Source organism: Lactuca virosa, chromosome 2 (genome assembly GCF_052849685.1).
Source record: "Lactuca virosa cultivar CGN04683 chromosome 2, Lactuca_virosa_CGN04683_v6, whole genome shotgun sequence".
Lineage (NCBI taxonomy): Eukaryota > Viridiplantae > Streptophyta > Magnoliopsida > Asterales > Asteraceae > Lactuca > Lactuca virosa.
The window spans coordinates 296,022,084-296,038,058 of NC_136427.1; the positions used below are offsets into that span (position 1 = coordinate 296,022,084).

General features: G+C 32.4%; 1 long non-coding RNA gene across 1 annotated transcript; it reads right to left on the minus strand.

Annotated features, from left to right (window-relative positions):
* Nucleotides 1–12,863: 12,863 nt before the first annotated feature.
* On the minus strand, nucleotides 12,864–13,819 carry LOC145157116 (uncharacterized). Its single transcript, XR_013737102.1, has 2 exons — nucleotides 13,559–13,819; nucleotides 12,864–13,279 (listed from the first exon to the last, which is right to left on the minus strand). It is a non-coding gene; the product is annotated as an uncharacterized LOC145157116 (long non-coding RNA).
* Between the last annotated feature and the right edge of the window lie 2,156 nt (nucleotides 13,820–15,975).

Here is a 15,975-nt window from a genome sequence, read left to right on the forward strand (position 1 = left end):
AGTATATAAAAAAATTGCAGTAGGCATCAACCAGAAAAGTAAACAAAATGAATTAATCATGTGGATCTTCATCAATCACTTTATGACTGTCACACAAAACAATTAAAAGAAATAAAAATTAAAGATTTATGCATGATATGTATTCAAATCGTAATCACAAAAGTTAATAATCACTCAATTCTAATTTGGCACTTTTCGATTTGTAAAACGTCATAATAAAAGTGCAGGTTCTAAGAACTTTCTTTTGTGGTCGGCAATTAAAGGTTTTGGGGGCTAGGGTTAAGTCGACGTGATGTTCTTAAAAATTATTTGAGAAAGCCTCAAAACCGTAACATATAATCAAAATTACATAGCATTCAAAAAATAATAGAGAGAGAGAGACAGAGAAAAAAAAAAGGTGTAGCAGTAGAGTACCTTTCGGAAGTAAACGAATGATGCTGATGCAAATAAGGTTACGAAAATTGGATTTAGCGTTGATGAATTGATTTTGGAAGCGTCATTTTCGTTTAACAGTTGTAGATGAGTTTCCTTATCATGATCTTTGGATTTAGAGTTTCCTTCCCTTTCATCTGAGAAATTAAGAAGTTAAACCTCGATAGAAGCTTGGATTTAGAGTTGGCATCTTCAACAGGGGGAAAGAAGTAAGCGTCGAAGGTGGGAAGGAAGGCAGGTGGAAGACCGGCGGTGAAGAGGGCTGCTGGATTTTTTTGGCGACATTAAAGGGTGTGGTGGACGATTTTCTTAAAGGAAGCAAGGAATCGGTGGTGATGTTATACGAATGAGTGAAACTGATTCCTAATCTAACGCGATATTTATTGATTTTATTTTATTTACCATAATTAAATATAGTTTAGATTACTATTATACCCTTTATGTTATTTAATAATGATTTAATATTTCTTAAATTCTGATTGGTCCCTACATCCGCACAATAGATGTGCATCCACATTTGAACCTATATATATATATATATATATATATATATATATATATATATATATATATATATATATATATATATATATATATATATGTTGTAAATAATTGATGGATGACATAATAATTGGTGCATGATACATTTGTCAACATTTCTAACTAGTTACAATTATATGTTAGTAAAATTTGTAGTATAAATACCCCTCCATTGTAAAGAATGTGATACACCAAAAGTTATAAGAGATATAACTTTCATATTCTCTCTAAATATTCTTTCTTCTCAATTAAAGTTCTTATCAAAGTTTACTAGTTTGGTTTGATTTATAGTTACATTAATTACGCTTAATTCATAACACGTTATCAGCACGAAAGCTCTAATCAAGGTTATTAAACAAGTGGAAAATCACATCTATCTTAATCAAGGTATGTATTACTTAGTAAAAACACTATTAATTATAAAAACCTCAATCATATTAAAATAATAATACTAATGAATTAATGAAACTTATATATTATAGACTACTAACAATTTTTATTTCTTATACTAACATTTCTTTATGTATTCTAATTTTTATACTAACATTTACATTATGCAACTAATTTTTATTTATGCAAACTAACATTTACATTATGCAAATAACTTTTATTTATGCATACTAACATTTATATTATGCTACTAACTTTTATTTGTGCATACTAACATTTAAATTATATTTATTTATACACGTTAATGTTTATTTATATTTTAGATACTCTTCATAATTTTATTTAAACATTTACTAATATTTATTTATGTTTCTAATTAGTAAAGTTATGTATTAGTTATAAGTCTTATTACATGATTTATAAAATACATATACATATATACACAACGGGAATATATATGCAACGGTTATAAACAGCAAAAACAACGACTATACTTTTTTACCATAAATAAACATCTTTACCCTGCTTATTTTACCCACAATAAATTTTTCTCTCTTGTATCAAATAAATCAATTTCAAGAAATCAAGCTTCAAGATGATTCATCCTTTTGTGATAATCATGACTATAATAGTCGTGTTACTTTTCATCCCAATCCTTAACATCGAAGATAATATGAAATTTCATCTACTTTTAGGCTTGTATGCAATGTTAGCTTTACCACTTCTTTTTTGTGTAATATTTATTGAAATAAATGGATTTTAGTTTTAATTTTTATTTTGTTTAAAACTTATAGTTACATTATGTTCAACATTGCAAAGCTCGAGTTTGCAGCACTTGAAGTTAGTGGGAAAAACTATGTGCCATGGATGATAGATGTAAAAATGCATCTTGAATCCATGGGTATCTCAAATATTATATATGAATTTAATAACTGCTTGGCACAAGACAAAACAAAAGCACAAGTTTTTCTTCGTAAGCATATTGATGAAATGTTGAGATTTGAATATCTTGATGTTACTGATCCAAGTATTCTCTGGAATCTTTTGAAAGAAAGATTTGATCATCAAAAGGAAGTTATACTTCCAAATGCTAGAGATGAATGGAGAACACTAAGATTTCAAGACTTCAAGAAAGTAAATGAATACAACTCAGCTTTGTTCAGAATATGTTCACAACTCAAGTATTGTGGACAAGAGGTTACTGATGAAGATATGTAGGAGAAAACTTACTCAACATTTCATGCAACAAACATTACCTTGATGCAACAATATCGGATGCAAAAGTTCACAAGATATTATGAACTGAATGCATGTCTGCTCGTTGCAGAGCAAAACAATGAACTCTTGATGAAAAACCATGAATCTCGTCCAACGGGATCAGTAGCACTTCCTAAAGCAAATGCTACAAATATTGATGGTCATCGAAACAATACACGTGGACGAGGGCGAGGTCGTGGTCGAGGATGAGGCCGTGGCTATTTTAATCGAAACCAAAGTCATAATCAGAACCATAATTCTGGTCGTGGACAAGGTAATAATCGTGGTCGTGGCCAGAAAAGAAATAATTACCAATATTCATAAAGAAACAATGTTCACACACAAGATAAGGCCAAAGTGGCAAGGCATGACACTGGGACATCACAAAAATCTGATGGTTCATGTTATAGATGTGGTAGCACAGGCCATTGGTCAAGGACCTGTCGCACACCTGCACATCTTTGTCAACTTTATCAGGAGTCCATTAAAGGAAAAGGAAAAGAAGCAAACCTCATTGATAATGTTGAATTCACCCCACTAAATGTTGTTGATTTCTGCAATGACATGGAAGACATAAACTAAAAAAAAAATCTATTATTGTTCTAGTAAAACTGTTTTTCCTTCGTTTGTTTTTTCATGTAATGTCTTTCCTACAATAAATGAACTTTCTTTTTAATACTAATTATGATTATGTTTATTCACTTATTATTCCTTTTATATGTGAAGTTTAATATGAGTCCAACTGGATCACAACACCAAGAAAAGATTGGAGATCTTTGTATAGCAGATAGTTGTAGTACACATACTATTCTGAAATCAAAGAAATATTTTTCAGAATTAGTACCAACAAAAACAGTCATACATACAATATCAGGTCCTACAGACTTGATAGAGGGAACCGGGAAAGCCCATTTTATATTACCAAATGGTACAAGCTTTTGTATAGAAAATGCCTTATTTTCTCCAAAGTCTAATAGAAACTTATTAAGTTTCAATGACATATATTTCAAAGGATATGACACAAAAACTATGACCATTGAAAATAAGAAATATATGTATATTATAGACACAAACCATGTGCTTGAAAAACTACCAACACTTGATTCTGGTCTGCATTATACATATATACATATGATTGAATCAAATATGGTAGTCGAAGGAAAACATTGTGATCCTGGGACATTCAGTTTATGGCATGATAGGTTGGGCCACCCAGGATTAACAATGATGCGAAGGATAATTGAGAATACACATGGGCATCCATTGAAGGACCAAAAGTTCCCTCAATCAAATAGCATAAAACCATGTACATCTTGTTCCCTTGGAAAGTTAATTATAAAACACTCTCCAATGAAAGTTGAAAGGGAGTCACCTAGATTTCTAGAAAGAATTCAAGGTGATATATGTGGACCGATTCACCCACCATCTGGACCATTTAGATACTTTATGGTCTTAATAGATGCATCCAGCAAATGGTCTCATGATTGCCTATTATCAACTCGTAATATGGCATTTGCAAAGTTTCTTGCCCAAATTATTAAATTAAAGGCACATTTCCCTGATTATACTATCAAAAGAGTGAGACTTGATAATGCTGGTGAATTTACTTCACAAGCATTTAATGACTATTGTATGTCTGTAGGAATTGTTGTTTAGCATCCAGTTGCTCATGTACACACACAAAATGGTTTAGCTGAATCACTGATTAAACGTCTCCAGCTAATAGCTAGACTATTGATAATGAGGACCAAACTCCCTGTTTCTGTTTGGGGCCATGCAATCTTACATGCTGGATCATTGATACACATGAGACCAAGTTCATATCATGTATATTCTCCACTACAACTTGCTTTCGGTCAAGAGCCAAATATATCCCATTTGAGAATTTTTGGGTGTGCAGTATATGTCCCTATTGCACCACCTCAACGGACAAAAATGGGTCCTCAAAGAAGGTTGGGAATATATGTTGGTTATGAGTCAGTCTCTATTATAAGATATCTTGAACCATTAACAGGTGATGTTTTCATAGCACGCCTAGCAGATTGTCAATTTGATGAGGCAAATTTCCCATCATTAGGTGGAGAAAAAAAGATTCTGGAAAAGGATGTGTCATGGCATGAGCCTACTTTATCATATCTTGACCCTCGCACAAAGCAATGTGACATGGAAGTTCAAAAGATAATGCATTTCCAAGAAATGGCAAATCAATTACCTGATGCATTTACTGACACAAAAAGGGTGACTAAATCATATATACCAGCTGTCAATGTTCCAGCTCGAATTGACATTCCACATGGACAATCTGATGATAAAGTCACTCAAGAGTCTAAAACACGTCTGAAGCGTGGAAGGCCATTTGGTTCTAAGGATAAGAACCCACAAAAAAGAAGAGGAGCAGAAAATGTACTAGATCACGATGAAAGTGTTCCTGGAGAAACACAAATTATTCAAATTCCCACAGGAAAAGAGGATGATGCATTAAATTATGGTCAGACAAATATAATATGTGATCAAAATGAAACTGACAATATAGGTGCAATATTTTCTTATTCAGTTGCATGTGATATTATGAATGATGATCCCGAACCACAATCTATCATTGAATGTCAAAGAAGAAATGATTGGGCTAAATGGAAGGAAGCTATGCAAGTTGAATTAAATTCTCTTAACAAGAGAAAGGTTTTTGGGAACATTATCCTCACACCTGAAGTTGTGAAACCATTAGGATATAGATGGATCTTCGTACGAAAAAGAAATGAGAAAGACGAAATTGTAAGATACAAGGCCAGGCTTGTTGCTTAAGGTTTCTCTCAAAGACCTGGAATTGATTATGAAGAAACTTATTCACCGGTAATGGATGCAACCACTTTTAGATATTTAATCAGCTTGGCAGTATCTAAAAATTTAGAGATGCGTCTTATAGATGTTGTTACAGCTTATTTATATGGATCACTTGATAGTGATATCTATATGAAAATCCCTGAAGGATTTAAAATGACTGAAGCGTTAAGTGCAAAACCCAAAGAAATGTATTCTATAAAATTACAAAGATCTTTGTATGGTTTAAAGCAATCTGGGCGAATGTGGTACAATCGTTTAAGCGATTATTTGACAAGTAAAGGTTATAAAAATAACACTATTTGTCCATGTGTATTTATTAAGAAAACAACATCTGGATATGTGATCATAGCAGTCTATGTTGATGATCTGAACATCATTGGAACGAATAAAGAAATCCTTGAAGTGATTGAACTTTTAAAGAAAGAATTTGAAATGAAAGATCTTGGAAAAACCAAATATTGTCTTGGTTTACAGATTGAGCATATGCCTAACGGAATACTTGTGCATCAATCAAATTACACAGAAAGAGTCTTGAAACGTTTCAATATGGAAAATGCAAATCCTTTAAGCACTCCAATGGTTGTTAGATCATTAAATATTGACAAGGATCCATTTCGTCCATGCGAAGAAAATGAAGAAGTCCTTGGTTCAGAAGTATCATATCTAAATGCAGTTGGAGTTCTTATGTATCTTACCAATTGTACTAGACCTGACATTTCTTTCGCTGTAAACTTGCTAGCAAGATTTAGTTCAGCCCCAACAAAAAGACATTGGAATGGAATCAAACATATTTTTCGATACCTTCGAGGAACTAGTGATTTAGGGTTATTTTACCCTAACAATTCAAAACAAGGCTTGATTGGTTATGCAGATGCAGGTTATTTGTCTGATCCTCATAAAGCTAGATCTCAAACTAGATATGTATTCATGAATAGAGGTACTGCAATTTCCTGGCGTTCTCAAAAGCAAACACTTGTTGCCACATCCTCAAATCATGCTGAAGTAATTGCACTAAATGAAGCTAGTAGAGAATGTACATGGTTAAGATCGATGACACAACTAGTTTTAACTTCATGTGGACTTGAAAATGATATATGTCCAACTTTAATTTATGAAGATAACTCAGCATGTGTCACTCAAATGAAAGAGGGATATATCAAGAGCGACAGGACAAAACATATACCTCCAAAGTTTTTTGAGTACACTCAAGAGCTTATAAAGAACCATCAAGTTGAAATCAAATATGTTCAATCCAGTACCAATGCAACAGACCTTTTTACGAAGGCACTTCCTACTGCAATCTTCAGGAAACATATCCATGGCATCGGAATGCGACATGTGCATAGAATATAATGTGACAAGTGTCTAAATAAGGGGGAGTCAACTATAAACTGCACTCTTTTTCCCTTCGCTAAAGTTTTTTTCCCACTGGGTTTTCTTTAGCAAGGTTTTTAATGAGGCAGTACGTCAAAGTTGAACGCTAAAATGATGTCATCCAAGGGGGAGTGTTGTAAATAATTGGTGGTGTTGTAAATAATTGGTGGATGACATAATAATTGGTGCATGATACATTTGTCAACATTTCTAACTAGTTACAATTATATGTTAGTAAAATTTGTAGTATAAATACCCCTCCATTGTAAAGAATGTGATACACCAAAAGTTATAAGAGATATAACTTTCATATTCTCTCTAAATATTCTTTCTTCTCAATTAAAGTTCTTATCAAAGTTTACTAGTTTGGTTTGATTTATAGTTACATTAATTACGCTTAATTCATAACAATATATATATATATATATATATATATATATATATATATATATATATATATATATATATATATATATATATATATATATATTTGCATCATTAAATTTATTTGTCTGATTCCTGAAACTCATGTCTTGACATGTATGGTCCACTAGTCATACATTTGGTCGAAATTTAACATTTTTGAACGAGTTTGGTTTTTATAAGAAGACCAGCAAAAAAAATATAATACTAAGCTATGGTATTAAGTACAAACAAATATTAATACGGTAAAATGACTAAAACTTGTATCGAGTAAAAAGTAATTTCTTTGCATTATTTTTCTACCTTAAACATTGGTAAAAAAAATATTAGTTTTTTTTTAATCACTATATTTCTTATATTTCTTTAAGAGACTATATTTGACTTAACTGACAAAAATAATTTTAGTTTATAAGCTATTTTATAAATAAACTATTTCAAGCTAACTTATAAGTAATTTTATAAGATATGATAAAGATATTTTATGGTTTTTCCAAAAGTTAAATTACAATAAACCAACTTACAAACATTTCATAACAAAGGGTATGCAGTTACATACCCTTAATTTTTCATACATCCTATTTTGATATTTTGATATATTTTAATAAAAAAATAATGTACTAAATGTTATGTTTGCATACCTTGAACTAATACTTGCATACCCATTATTATTTTGATTTTGTGGCAAAGCTATGCATATATTTTTGTATTATTTGGATATGAGGGACTTTTAATTATAACAAATTTAAAAATCGGCTATCTCGTAAGTTTTCACCTTAAGAAAATGTCCTAATTACTTTTTAAACTAATTTGGGCCTATAAAATATATATTGAGCTTTTTTTTTTAACTTTGTGTCAACGTTTTCATGTTGGCACAATTAAAGTTTTTATTTTGTGGCTTCAAAGAATTTTGAATTATTATCTAAAAGGATTTATCCATTTCTTTTTTAATTCCTTACAAAGATTAAATTACAATAAACTAACATATTTATGACAAATAGCTCAATATCCTTCTCAACCCCTATATGTTCTAAAATGTACAAAGCAAAAAAACGCTGAGATGATTGTGATACAAATGATACCCATAGAAATGACGTGAACGTCCACACAAATTTCACCATAATAAGCAGATGAAGCTTCATTATTTTGAAAAAGACAGTACGTACAATAAGTTGTAAAAGTTATTTAATATGTTGTTTTCGTAAATCATAACATTGTGTACAAATTCATTGAAAGGCGTCGGTACACGAATTTAAAAAAATTAGGAGATAACAATCATTTTCTCATTTGTCGTCGGTTCTTAAATTACAATTCACACTATGGTTGTTAACCATGTCCGGTTTTTTTTTTTTTAAGAAAGAAAATATAATCCTAAGAGGCATGTTTGATTATAAATCAAAATAAATTAAATGTTAATTAGCACACGTGTATAGTCCTCAGAACACAAAAATTGTTCATCTATACTGCAGATCTCAGTATTCGTGTCTTAAAACTAAAATATAAGATAAAAATGTAACATGGGATTGCGGATATTAAGGTTACGTGTGCTTATTGTATTATTTAATGTCGTTGTTAACGTTTTGCAAAATTCAATGATTATGAAGGTTGTTAATTTATGAACTTTATAGGTTTAGATGAGTAAATGTCAAAAACAAAAGGGCCTACCATGTTACTAACACATGCAAATTCCGAATTTTGCGGCAATATCAGTTTATAGACAAAATGATATAAATTATTCTTTACCAAAAATCATAAACTCGGTCATTGTTAATTTCTTTTGACGAACTAATGTGGTTTTCAAAACTTACGTGAATTGTTCGTTTTGTTAACACCGTTAGTTTTCATATGTTATCAGGTAGCAGAGACTGAGTTTGTGATTATGGGTAAACCATAGATATATTTTGAATTTCCTTAATAATTTTCGTGTTTATCGCCGTAGTATATATATAATTTAATTTTCCTTAATAATTTTCGTTTGTTAACAAAAAAAAACTAATATATTACGTGCTTATTTTAATATATGTGTCGGTATAAATTCAAGATGGTCAACGTTTCAACGTGAATTTAGAACTTTCATTCTATAATTGTGTTTTTTTAAACTTACTTATTTTTTTTATGCATGTGTCAGTTTAAATTCGAGTTTGTCTACGTTCCGATTTATTTATTTTTACATTTTAGTACTTACTTTTATGTACGTTCCATATGTATGATATGGGTCACATATAATAACTTTTATTCATTAACTGGAAAAAACATATTATATTCAAGTTTGTTTATGACGACATTTTTTTTTGTTATTGTTTTTGTGCTTAGTTTTATATACGTCTCCTATGTATAAATCGAATTACATATCTAGCTGCAAAATTAAAACACCTCAAGGAACAAATTAAGAAGTGCCGTAGAGATGAAACCCTCAAAGAAAACCAGGAAATGATATTAATCAAGGAAACGGTTACTAGACTGGAAAAGGAGGCTGAGTCCAGATCTCTAACAGAAGAAGAACTAAGCACTCAGTCTAATGGTTTACAAAAGATCATTGAATTGGAAAAAAATGGCATTACTAGACCTAAAATAGAAGTCAAAGATTAGGTGGACCGTCGACGGGGACGAGAACACCAAGTTTTTCCATGGATATATAAACATCAAAAATAGGAGGAGTCGAATATACAGATTGTCTATTAATGGTAGGTGGTCATCAGATGCTGATGAAATAAAAGCAGAGGCTTCGAGCTTTTTCAAAGAAAAATTCCATGAGAAGTGGGTTGTAAGACCAAAACTTATAAATAACCGGTTCCATTCTATCAGCATGATGGATGCAATCCGTCTCGAGGCTCCTATATCAGAGGATGAAGTTAAGGTCGTTGTATGGGCTTGCGGCGGGGAGAAAGCTCCTGGCCCTAATGGGCTAACTTTTAAATTCCTCAAAAAATACTGGCAAATCATATCCTCAGATGTAATGGTGTTTATCAGATACTTTGAAGATCACGGCTCATTATCATGCACTTGTAACTCATCTTTCATCACCTTAGCACCAAAAACAAAAGATCTGATTTCCCTCAAGGAGTTCCGTCCCATTAGCCTTATCGGCTGTCTATATAAGATAATCTCAAAAATCCTAGCCACCAGAATAAAATCAGTTGTTGGTAAAATTATTGGGGAGGTTCAATCGGCGTATGTAGATGGGAGAAATATATTGGACGGCCTACTAATAGTTAATGAGATATTTGCTTGGGCGAAAAAGATTAAGAAACAGGTACTACTCTTCAAAGTAGATTTCGATAAAGTATTCGACTCCGTGAATTGGGGCTTTCTTGACTCGATACTCTCTCAAATGGGATTCGACAATAGGTGGCGAGGTTGGATATGTGGGTGCCTCTCTTCATCACGCGCCTCATTTATAATCAACGGTGCACCAACCAGAGAGTTCAACATCACGAGAGGAGTACGCCAAGGCGACCTTTGTCCCCATTTCTATTCATCATAGCGATGGAAGGACTAAATGTTGCTTTCAAATCAGATGTGGAGAAAGGTATATTAATTGGTATCAATATCCCGGGTGGAGGTCCACTGGTTTCACACATTTTTTACGCTGATGACGCCTTGTTTATGGGTGAATGGTCACAATCTAACCTAAAAAATCTTGCTCGTATCCTCAATTGTTTCCATGCGTCTTCTTCCGGTCTTAAAGTTAATTTCCATAAATCTAGAGTTTTTGGGATTGGTGCCACTCCTCAAGAAACATTGAATTGGGCTAGTATTCTGTGTTGTGAGGGTGGTACATTCCCATTTAATTATCTCGGGGTACTGATCGGAGCCAATATGAACCGGAAAAAAATTGGTTGCCCATCATTAACAAATTTCAATCTAAACTTTCTTCTTGGAAAGCTAGATCGCTATCTTTCGGTGGCAGATTTACCCTTGTGAAATCTATACTTGGGAACCTACCTACATATTTCCTCTCTATTTTCTAGGCGCCGAAGGGAGTGGTGGAGAAACTTGAGTCCATCCGTAAAAGGTTCCTATGGGGAGGTAATGATGGAAAAAACAAGACCAATTGGGTTTCATGGGATAAGGTTCTCACTTCTAAGGAGAATGGAGGACTAGGAGTAGGATCAATTAGAGCTCTTAACTTGGGTCTCATTGTCAAGTGGTGGTGGAGAATAAAACGTGAATCTACATCTCTATGGGGACATGTGATGCGTAGCATACACAAACTCGACGGTAAACCTGATGTTCACTTATCAAATAAATACATAGCTGGAGTCTGGAATAACATCACAAGTGCAAACAAAGAAATTCAAAAATCAAGTTTGATTTGGTCTGATATCTTTAAACAGGTGGTAAAATCAGGTGAGAACACAATGTTCTGGCTTGATGCGTGGACGGGAGATGGAATTCTGAAAGATAGTTATCCCCGGTTGTATGATCTTGACATTGACAAGAGGTGTACAGTTGCGCAGAAAATTAATGGAAACTCTATCTCGTGGAGATCGTGTCCGTTAGCAAGGGGACTAGAAAGCGATTTAGGGTCACTATACAACGATATTTCCCACACAAGACTCACGTCCGGAGTCGATCAACTGCATTGCAATCTTATGGCAGATGGAACTTACACGGTGTTAGTCTTAGTGAGACCATGTGTGGTTCTTGTGTTGGTGTAGATGAATCAGTAGACCATATGCTAGTATGTTGTCATTTTGCACAACATATACGAAATATAATCTTCAAGTGGTGTGGAGTTGGCCCAACCCAAATTAATAGTGTTAGTGAACTACTTCAATTTACTAACACTTGGGGTACTAGCATGAATAAGAGAAGAAGATTCAGGTTATATGTTATGGTTTCATCTGGGGAATATGGAAATTTAGGAATGACAGGATATTTCGAGGCATATTCACTACACCATAGAGGGGAGTGGAATACATTAAATCATTGACGTATCTATCGTTCAAATGTAGGGGATCGGATATTCCATGTAACCGGGTGAATTGGTATAATTCTCCATTTTCTTTGATGTAATTTTTTTTTCTGCTCTTTTACCCTTTTGTTTGCTTTCCGTTTTTGCCCCTGCTTAGCTTCTTGCTTTGTTTGGGTGCTTTAAATGAAATGACCGTTTCTAAAAAAAAACATATAATAACTTCGTTACTTAACTTCAAAAAAAAAATTATGTGCTTATGTTTATATATGTGTCGGTATATATTCAAGGTGGTCAACATTTTAACGTAAATTTATAATTTTCGTTCCTTTATTTTTTTTTAAAACTTATTTGTTTTTTTATTTATGTGTCGGTATAAATTCGAGTTCGTCTAGGTTTCAATGTAAAAAACGTATTATATTCAAGCTTGTTTACGTCGAAGTTTTTTTTTAGTTACGTTTTTATGCTTAATTTTATATACGTCTCCTATGTATAAAGGGTAAATTACATGGATGGTCACTGTGGTTTAGGGTAATCTGCGTGATTGGTCCCAAACAACTTTTTTTAACTCGGATCGTCCCTATTTTAAATTTTTGTTGCACGCTTGGTCCCTGTTCGTTCTAAAAAGACTAATTTACCCTTATTGATTTCTTTTACATTTTTTATATTATCAGATAATCAAAAAATCAAAAAATAATAATTAAATGTGGAAATGATATATATTAAATATTAAAATCTGATGTGGGTCCTAAATTATCGCTCCACCCCACCCCTCTCCTTCTTCTCTGTCAACCACCCATAAATTCATCTTCTCCGGCAAACCACCCATAACTCTGTCTTCTCCAGTGAACCAACAACAAATACCAAACCAAAATCAAAATAATGTCTTCTCCAGCAAACCTCCATCAAACCCAAACGCATTCCATGAATTTAAAAGGCAGAAATCAACTGGGAAGAGATCTCAAACAGGTCATTGGTGGTTCCGAGCCACGTTATCAGAAGTCAAACTAGTGGTTTCTTATGAAATCGATGGAGATTATGGTCTTCTCTGGCAATCTTGATATTCACCAAAATTGGAACTTGAAAGTTAAATTGATCTTGAAAGCAATCCTGAAACCAAAAAAACATGAAAACTGAAATCAAAATCGATGGCAGTTTGAAGCTTGAAATCGAACTGAAACTGAAATCAAACTCAAAACTCAAAATCAAATATGAATTCAAACCTAAAACCGAAATCAAAAATGAAAACTGAAATCAAAATCGATAGCAATTTGAAGCTTGAAATCGAACTGAAACTGAAATCAGACTCAAAACTCAAAATCAAATATAAAATCGAACTGAAATTGAAATCGAACATGTGTTATAGGAAAAACACGATGAAAATCGAACCTGTCTCGTCTGGTTTGAGTGTTTGCTTCATCTCCTCCTTCTTTGGCGAACTTCGTCAATATGCTCTGAGATTTTTGTGGTTCAGTCAATGGGCGTTGAAGGAAAAACACGACGGAAAGACAACCATCATCGGAAGTTGGAGGCAGGGGGCAATAGCTGCTGGTGGCCGACGATGGTAGAGAGGGTTGGAGGCGATGGATGAAGAAGACGGGAGGTGGGAGAAAACGTGAAGAAGGGATTTGAGAAGTGGGGTTAGATTAGGTTTAGGATTCTTTTTAACCTTTTTAATATTTAATTTATATATTAATAAAAAAATCATTAATACAGAATTATATAAGATGAGGGCAAAATAGTCTTTTTACATCTGATAAGGACCAAGCGTGCAACAAAAATATAAAGTAAGGACGATCCGAATTAAAAAAAATTGTTAGGGACCAAACACGTAGATTACCCTAAACCACAGGGACCATCCGTGTAATTTGCCCATGTATAAATCAAATCACATATAATAACTTTCGTTAGTTAAGTTAAAAAAATTAACTTTTTATGTGCATATGTTTATATATATGTGTCTGTATATATTTAAGGTGGTCAACATTTCAACATAAATTTATAATTTTCATTCATTTTTTTTTAAAACTTACTTTTTTCTATTTACATGTTTACATATGTGAAAAACTTACTTTTGTTAGTTAAGTTAAAAAAAATTAATTTTTTATGTGCATATGTTTATATATGTGTCGGTATATATTTAAGGTGGTCAACATTTCAACATAAATTTATAATTTTCATTCATTTTTTTTTAAAACTTACTTTTTTCTATTTACATGTCAGTGTAAATTTGAGTTCGTCTACATTTCAATGTAATTCTTTTATGTTGACGTTCTTATTTTAATGTATGTGCTTATTTTTTCGGTAAGTGCTTTTTTGTACATGAAAATAAGCATTGACATAATTCTTTTTTATGTTTTCGTGTTTTGGAAATACGCTAATTTTTCAACAAACTTTTTTCCTTCTCCTCTTTCTATTTCACACGACCACCTTCTTTTCCTTTCTACTGCTCTCTCCGATCTCCTAAAAATGTGGATCTTAAGAATATATAGCCTTGTAAAAATTCAAATCTTTCAAAATTAAATCTTATCGACTAGTCCCTTAAATAGATATTTAAAATGCTCAAGATTATTTGGTGATTTCAAATTTAAATATTATACTTAAGTAACTATGTTTTATCTAATTGGAAACATGCTATATGGCATAGGAAATATCTTCTAGTCCTAAAAAGATGTGAGAAAGAAAGAAAATCTAGAATTCAACTTTTTATAAAATATGCAACAACCGGTTAAATTTCCTTTTCATTGACAAAATATGATAAAGAAATTGAAATGTAGAGTTCCTTTTTAGTATTTTTGACAAAATATGATAAAAAAATTGAAATCTAGAGCACGTAAATGTTCGTTTTTCCTTGTTGTGAACTGAGAAAATACGATAAAAAGAAGAGAAGTTCATAATATGCACATATTAGTCCGCCCACCCTTAAGGCTAACCGGTATGGTTAGCACAAGATGAGTTTGTGGACACGGTAGACTGCGACCATAAACGTGCACACTATCTCAACGGCTCGTGGTGTCTATAGTTGTGTATGGTTTGTGGTCTTGACCACATCTTAGACCAACCGGTATGCTTACAACGAAGGGTTTCGTGGCTGATGTGGCAACGACCACTAACCACAAATACCATCCCAATGTTTAGTGATTTGTAGTGGTCGTGGTGGATTGTTGTACACACCACAGAAGACCACATGCAATACAATTCTTTCTCTCTCTATCTCTCTCTATGGTGTTGTTTGTTTTTTGCCCGCAGATCTTCTTGGCATCTTCTGTCTGCGCCGCACAGACCACGCGCAAACATTAGGTTTCGCAAATTGTTTGTTTTTTTTAAGACTGCAGACCTAAAAAGGTATGTGCGTCATCTTTCCGGTGCAGACGTGGACCAGAGTCTTCTAACATCTTCTAGGCTTAAAAAAACACATATCTTTGTTTTTTTTTTTAAAAAAAAACTTAGATTTATTCTAAATTTATCTATGATAAACAATTTGAAAAAAAAAATTACAATACTTCAAGAAAAAAGGGTTGACGACCCAAACATAACTTTTGTGACAAGTTTATAAATAAAAATTTAATTACAATAATGATCATTAGAACTGTTTATATAGATATAAAAAATACTAATATTATCTTTTATTTTTTGTGCCAAATTTTATAAAATATTATTTAATGAAATATCTTCCATTTATTAGGAAAAATATTTATAGTAAGATTTTAATTGATTTAATTGAAAAAGTAATATGAAAATTTTCATTTTAAAATTGAAGTTTATTTCAATCCATTTTATGTGTCAAATTCTTTGATACCTAATTA